Source organism: Gossypium hirsutum, chromosome A12 (genome assembly GCF_007990345.1).
Source record: "Gossypium hirsutum isolate 1008001.06 chromosome A12, Gossypium_hirsutum_v2.1, whole genome shotgun sequence".
Lineage (NCBI taxonomy): Eukaryota > Viridiplantae > Streptophyta > Magnoliopsida > Malvales > Malvaceae > Gossypium > Gossypium hirsutum.
The window spans coordinates 107,468,012-107,476,513 of NC_053435.1; the positions used below are offsets into that span (position 1 = coordinate 107,468,012).

The 8,502-nt window shown below is 27.5% G+C and overlaps 1 non-coding gene across 1 annotated transcript; it reads left to right on the plus strand.

The window, feature by feature from the left end:
* Window positions 1–6,030: 6,030 nt before the first annotated feature.
* On the plus strand, window positions 6,031–6,102 carry TRNAC-GCA (transfer RNA cysteine (anticodon GCA)). The gene has a single exon. It is a non-coding gene; the product is annotated as a tRNA-Cys (tRNA).
* Window positions 6,103–8,502: the final 2,400 nt, after the last annotated feature.

Genomic DNA, 8,502 nt, shown 5'->3' on the forward strand with positions numbered 1-8,502 from the left:
TTTCAAAGACCAACGTGAAAATTTATCAAATTTAGAGACTAAATATTATTCTATCTCAATTTATTTAATATTTTATCTATTAATACATTTCTTTTTTAATCACTTAACTAGGAAAAGTTAAAAAATGTCATTTAACTATTCTAATTTTTTTATCACTAGTTGCTAAATGACTAACGAAAAGATGACGTTTCAGCTTTTAAAAATGACATAATAACAACTTTATGCCTCAAACATTTATATATTGTGTCACTTTAATCTTGATTCTAAAAAAATTATTTCTCAATATTTACAAATTGTGTAATTTGATTTTTTTTATAAATTTCTTTTCTTATTTATCCATCCACCTACAAAACTAAAAAAAAAATATCAACTACATTTGATAATAATAAAAAAACCAAAACTGGAACACCCAAAATCCCAAAGTCATAATTTTCACCTTTACTCATTCTTTTCTCTCAATACTTTGGTTCGTCATTGCTTAGTTCACTATTTATCGATTTCATAAGATTCATGTTTGAATTGTTTGATATCGATTCAATCGAGTAGCTTTTATTATTGTTTTCGTTATTATCATATTTGTTTAACATAAAAAACTTCAACACTCGTTCACTTAATTCATTAATTTAAAAAAAATTAAAATTAAATTAACATAATATATATAGGTTGAAGGTGCTAATTTTAAAGTTGACAATTCCTATTTTCATTTGTCATTTAAATGCTAGTGAAAAAATAATAATTAAGTGACTGTTTTCATTAGTACAGTTTACCTTAAAATTAGGTTAAATGATAAATTTGGCCACTAACATTTATATATTTTGTTAAAATGGTCCTAATTGTATTTTTGAGTTTTTTTGGCAATCAACCTTTTTTTTTTTACATAATTATCTAGAAGAATTTCAAAACGAATACATCCATTCAATATTTTCATGAAATCTATTAACTTTTTTTAAAGTAAATTTATCAAATCTGTTAAAAAATAATTTAAAAAAAAATAGAAGTTGACGACTAAAAAAATTCAAAAATATAATTAAAACTATTTTGACAAAATATATAAACGTTAATGGACTGAATTTGTTATTAAACCTTAAATTAATAAATAAGGGAAGAAGGTTTTTGTCGACCAGCCTGATATGTTAGGTGACTTTTTTGGCTTAAAAGTTAAAACTGTTAAAAAAAAACACACGTACACACAAACACACGGTACGCCGCCCGTACTTTCCTCTGCTTTCTCTGACCAATTGCTTTTCTCCACGTCGGGACTTTTTCTATAATTCAACATTTCAACTCCCCGTCAATTTCTCCGAAGCTTAACCCCCCGAATTAAAGCTTAATGCTTGCTATTCTTTTAGTTCTTAAAAATAAACCAGGGATAAAGCAACAATAGTCCCTGAAGTTAGTAACACTTTTCAATTTGGTTTCTAAAATTTTTCTGTCCATATTAGTCTCGAATTTTGGTAACCTTTTTCCAATTTGATCCTTTAATCTGTATTCCACTAAGGTGTAATGACCAAGGGTGTAGCCAAAAGGGCAGATAGGAGACCAACTGGATAAATGGAAAATTACTTTTTAGCCCTTTCCCAAAATTGAAAGATTCAATTTTGGCTTTTCTAACATTTGATTAAATGAAAAAAAAAGATAATTATATCCTTTATGAAAAATTAATAATCTAATTTAAACATTTTTTATACAAAACTTTTAACTTTACCTCCTCCTCAAACAAAATTTCTTGCTTCGCCTTTAGTGATGATGCAACATTACGAGATTATAATATATTATCACTTAAAATTTTAAAAGATTATGGCACAATATCAAAATGTCACAACTACCATATCTTAACGAAATTCAAGTTCACATATCAAATTAAGAAATATTCTAATCTATTTTTAAATGTACTGGTATTTAATACATTGAATCATTTCTAATTAAAAATAATTTATTTCACAAACAGTATTATATATTGCCACGTGAAATCCTTTTTAATACTTGTACTTCTTAAGCTTTTAGTATACCTTTAAAAAATGTCTATCCTTTTAACATTATTTGTGAAGTTTTCTAGAACATGTATCTCCATTCATGATTTAAATGTATTAATTTATATTAATTTCTAGCATTTAAATTTAGATAAATGTATAATTATTTATTAAAGAAGATCATGGGTTAAGTCTGGTTGAGTTTGAGTTAGGTTTCAATAAAATTTTAGTTTTATTTTCTAGATCTGACTAAAAAAAGGTCTAAAATTTTGCCTAAATTCAACCCGACCCACCCTTATTTATTTTTATATTATTTTTATATAAAAATATAATGTATCAAATACACCAAAAATATTACAATAAATGTTTCTCAATAAATTAAAAATAAATTAAAATTTTATTTATACTTAAATAACACTAAGATAAATGTAACTTAATTAACAAACAAATACCTCTAAAATAGTAGAAAATTAATAATAAAATAAGAGTTATATAATATCCAAATAATAACTATAAAATGATAGCAATATAATAGCGAAACCACACCAAAATAGTGACAAAAGAAAAGCAAAAATAGTGAAAACAACAGCAAAAAGCATCAAATTCTTTTTCTTTTTTTTTTTGCAAATTCAGGTTGGATCAAACCAAGTCTGAGCGAAAAAAACTTACTCAAAACCCTAAATAGGTCTTTTTTTTAGCCAAACTCATTTTTTGAGTTTATATTTTTGTCTAAACCCTTTTATTTTTTTAGCGAACCTTCGAAATTGAGTTGTAATACTGATCCTCCAAATATCAAAAGGCAAAATATGTGGAAATGATGGGAAGGAATTTATTGCCTAACTCATATAAAGATAATGTATAAGCACAAAGAGTACAAAGTTATATTATAAAAAAACAATAATATTAAAACATCTTAATTATTAGATTCTTGTAAGTGCAAATATTATATATAAGCACAAGAGCACAAAGTCATATTAAAAACGAAATCCTCAAAGGGTGTTAGCATGATTTTTTTTATCTGTTATTCTCATATTTAATAATCACATTACGTCGTTAAATTAATATTTTTTTAAGTTAAAGTTAAATCAAGCCAAATTCTTACTGTTTTGGGTATAAAATTGCTTATACTAAAAAAAATAAAAAAAAAATAAAAAAGGTGTAATAGGGTTCATGCATGCAATCATATATAGATGAGGGAAAGCATTTTAGTGTTAGGAGCTGCCACGAGAGATGCATTTCTAATTAAATAGTTATGAAAATTGTGAGATTAACAAATATTGATAAATATAATTCAGTGGATGGCCAGTATTTAAAAGAAAAAAGAATAATAATAATAAAAAGTATAGGTCACAAGTTTCAATAAAATAGTGACCGAAAGGAAGCTAGTAGCTTTATTCTTGAATTTTATTGTTCAAAAAAATAAATTATAAAAATAAATTTTAAATGATGAAACGAATTTTCAATTTTATATTGTTAAGTTGTTATCATGCAAAAAATTTCAGTTAATTTCATAGACTCCTCTAAATAACAACACTAGGATAGTAGGAGTATATAAGCACTAGTGGGCATATCACTTTTGGTACAAGTGGCGGAGCCACTAAGAGTAAAATAGTAAATTTTTAATTTAATTTTTTTATAATTTATAAAATTTTAAATTAATAATAATAAAATTACATTTTAATCATCTCAAAATGATAAAAAAAATTATTTAAATTTTTAAAAATTATAAAAACATAGGTTATTAAAACGATGAAATTATATTTTTACTATCTTAAAAATATACAATTTAATTTCGGTCCCTAAATTTTTTTTTTTAGTTCCGCCACTATTTGATACCATTACTTATCGATTTAATATTTTTGATTTATTATATTTTTAAATATTTATATATATTGTCTAATTTCTACTTAATAAAAAAATATATACATTCCAATATTTAATATTTAAATTTATTAATTGAACTAGAATAAACTTATAACGATTTTTCTTTACATTTTTTAAATATAAGAAAATTATATCAAAATAATACAAATTAGTATTAACTATGAAACAAAATGAACCAAAACACATTAATATTTTGATGAGAATAAAATTTAGATTGCTTAATGTCAATTTAAAACCGAATAATTTATTAATCAAATCATGTTGGCAACACGAATTCTTTTAGGCAGCCGAGGCAGGAAGGAGCCATGTTTTATTGAATTAAATTATATACTACGCATATATACATACAAATCACATTTTTATTTTGAAAATGGGATAACGTAATACCTCGCCCTTAAATTTAGTAATTAGGTTTATTTTGATATTTGAATTTTTTTATTTACTTTGGCAACTAAATATATTTTGGTCATTAGATTTAAAAATGTAAAAGTTCGATGATGTGATTCTTTGATATTATACCATATCATCACTTGAAAAGTAAAATAGATATATGTTCTAGTGATGACGTGGTACAATATTAAAGTATCTTATACAATATTTTAATAACCAGACTAATAGTTAAACTTATCAAACCACTGATTCTGCGATTCAATTGGTTTGATCAGTTCAATAGTTAAACCAATAATAAATAAATAAATAAAAATTCATAATAATATTAAAAATAAATATTTTACTAAACTAGTTCAACTACTGGTTTTTGTCTCAGTTTTTTATTTTTATCGATTTCAGGTAGTTTCCTATTCAATTGGTTTAGCCTTTTGTTTGGATTAGTATACTGATCGGATCTCGATTCAACCGACCAATCCAATCATGTTTCAAGAACACTAGTCACACCATTAAATCCTGAAAAAATTAAATTTTAGGGAGCAAAATGAATCTAGTTGTCAAATTTAGATATTAAAGTGAAATATATATATATAAATACTAAAGTGAACCTAATTGTTAAGTTGAGTCAAAAATTATATTATCCTTTGGAAAACGACAACCCTTTATCCCTCTGGAAAACGACAACCCAAGATCCAGCGTCTGCTAGCTTGGACCGAATAGCAGGCTGCGAGTTAGGCCGCAATATTTTACCCAAGTATTTAAAAACCCATGATTTTGTTATGCTCTTGCTTATATTAGTGAAATTTTTTTTAAAAAAAGCGCATTGTTGACAGATTTTAAAAATATTTTTTTATTTAATTAAGATTGGTTATAGAATCCATATCCTATTTTTTAAAATTATTTTTATTTTGAACTTTGAAGGTGATAATATTTTAAAATAATACAATGCAAATTAGGTGGGATAATGCATGCGTGAATATATCAAAATTTATTGTCAGTTTTGTCTCAAAAGCTCACATGTATGAAGAAATTCAACAATTAGTGTTGTATTTATTTGTAAATATATTATTAAAGATAAACGTGAATACGTTCGGGTATTTACAAGATAAACGTGAGCTTAAAGAATACTACCCTACTAGAATTTATATTTTAGACAATTTTTGATGCTTAATTCAATAAAAAAAAATGGATATTATGAAGAAAGTATAGTGTTTGAGCTTAGTAAAGAAAATGACGAAGAAAAAAGAGAACCCTCGAAGGGAGAATTACCCTTGAATATATATCTCGGATCCAAAAATAATTATGTTCTTTATTACAACTCTACAAAGCTAATAGCTTTAGAGAAGGGTTGGTTTCTATTATATTATATATTGCTATTTTTTTTTTAATTTTATAGTTAATGTTCGAAATTATTGATTTTTCTTCTATCATTTTTAAGTTTGAAACCAACATTCTTGTGCCTTACCACTGCACCCAACACTTATTAGTTATAAATTGTTATATTTGATACAACACTTATTAATTATATACTGTTATATTTTCTTGCAACAAGCTTCCTTTATTTTTTTGAAATTGGAAAACCTATGGCTTTCTACAATGTTATTCCCTGAACCAAAGAAACTAGTTTGAGAGACAAAAAACAAAAAACAAAAAAAATTATCATGTGTCAAGTGTGCTTAACATTTCCTTTTGATATGTTCAAAGCATGGTATAATTTTGCTTTAATATTGACCATAAATTATTTGTTTAATAATGATATATAAATTATTTTTATCTCACATGCCAACTTGGGTCCATAGCTCAGTGGTAGAGCATTTGACTGCAGATCAAGAGGTCACCGGTTCGAACCCGGTTGGGCCCTATAGAGTCAATTTATTTTTTCCTCCTCAGTAGTGGAAATAAGCGGTGTCGTTTTATATATATTCTGGAGGATTCTTACGGCTTACGGGCTACAAAGTAGGCCCGCAGTTTGCCAGAGGTTTCTTCGCTGTGAACCTTCGTTTTTGCCAGCTTTTTTTAGTTAACATTTATTTGCATACAAAATCATCCTATTTTTAAAATTTTAATTACTTTTAGAATTAAAAAGTAATTAAAATTTTAAATTTTCGTTTTGATTTTTGGTTTCGAATGAAGAAGAAAAGCTTTTAAAGTTCATAATAGTTTTGAAGATTACTAGATTTTTTTTAAGGCATCATTTTATAAAAAAAAAAAAAGGAGCTTGGTACATGTGAACTAATTATAATTACTTGGTGAAGTTTCTTTTAATACAACATGCAGAATTTTTTTATTGGTAAGATAACAAAAGCATAAACTGCATAGAGTGATTATTATTTAGCCCAATCCCTCAAGGATTGAGTAACTATGCGACGATAGGCTAGGTGATAGAGTTTGCGACGTAGCATGTGTCTTCCGGTTGACATTTCAAAGCTTATGCCTTGCTGAAGCAATTTAATATCCTGATGGATGGGCTCGATCTTCCACTGACCAGTACTTTGCCTCGGAATAGTGGATACCATTTTCGGTTGGAACAATGCAGTTGAGTTAATTGGATCCGAATGTGCTTTAGCTTGAGTAAGATCATTCGAGCTAGGAGTAGCTGGTTGTGTAGTTTTGAATGACCTTGGTAATATGTGGCAATGTATGTTGGAGCAGGAGTAAACCCAACAATTGCTACTGCTTCCCCAAAAGTATGTGTTGTGTTGGAGTGAATGAAGACCAGTATGTTAGAGAAGGGTGAACTGTTGGGGCAAAGTTGAGTTTCCAGTTCAGGTTGTTCGATTTGGCCGGTTTAAATGTAGGGATTTGGCTTGTCCGATCGTAAGAGGACTTGGTACCGTTGCGAACAACATTGTACACTTTGGAGCAGTGCCATACGATTAGCAGTCTGATTGTTGAAACAAACTCAGTTGCGATGCTTCCATAGTTGCCAAAGAATTAGGATCCATTCATTGTACATGTTTGGTGGAAACGGTCAGATTTTAAGAACTGTTGAACCCACTGAAGGATCTATTCTCGTATATCCGCTTTTCCCAAGTATTCCGACCGGATGGAGTATTGAGAACCAAACCATATAGCTCTGGCGAAAGAGCATGTGGGGAACAGGTGGTCAATGTTTTCATCCATGCGATCACACAATGGACAATTGGAGTTCCTTGTAATATTCCGAGCACACAGTTCTATCCGGAGAGGGAGGTAGTTGCGGCACAGTTTCCAAAGGAAGATCAGAAAAGCCGGATTTTCCATAAGGCTTTCCAATTATGCGAAGGGTAGTTGCAGGTATTGTAGCCTCGTGTTGGTCGGAGAGATACCGATACGCATCCTTTACAAAAAAATGCCCTGAGAAACAGGAGTTGAGTTTCCCAATGGAACGAATACCGTATCCGTGACCAAATAGGTAATGCGTGGGAACATGCAGAATTAAACATTTGTTAACTGTTCGTTTCATATTTTTTTTCTTAATAATAACTTAAGCACGTGATGATGTTTTCATCTCACTTACGAGGTTAAAAGAAAAAGAAAGAAGAATCTCTTTTATTGATTAACGATATCTAATGTTGGGTAATTATTTGGTATAGTAAGAGTGATTTTTTTTAGTTGCATATAAGCACACGAGCTCAATGAGGCAAATGATAGTATTTTATCTTACTTGCGAAATTTTAAAAAAAACTTAATTAACGATCTACAAGATAATAACAACTCTTTAATCTTTTTTTTTCATAAAAGGATTAAAGTTATTATAATGAAAAGAATTTCACATATGAAATATTAACAAAAGTTTATTCAACTATTGTATTTTAAATAGTCATAATGGTAAATTTAGCTTTTCATATTCACATCTTTTTTGAATTTGACATTTATTCTTTTTTAAGCCAAAATTGACCATTAACTTTTCAAAAAGTGTCAATTTATTTTTTTAATAAAAATATGGACTAAAACCATAAATTTTTTTATGATGTTGGCATGGTAAGTCGTGTGGCGGTCATGTTAACATGACACTATTTGTCTTATATGTTACATCGACAAATAATTCAAAATTATTAAAATATTCAAAAAAAATTATAAAAATGTCATAAATTTTTTTAAAAAATAGCATGATGTACATGTGATCTATCATGTTAAAAAAACATTTTAGTGAGTATTTCTATTGAAAACAATAATTCTACATTTTTTAAAAGGTTAATGGTTAAATTCGACTATTTTTTAAAAGTTGATGATCAAATTTAGGTCAAAAAAGAGTAAGGGTCAATTTGACAAAAGATGT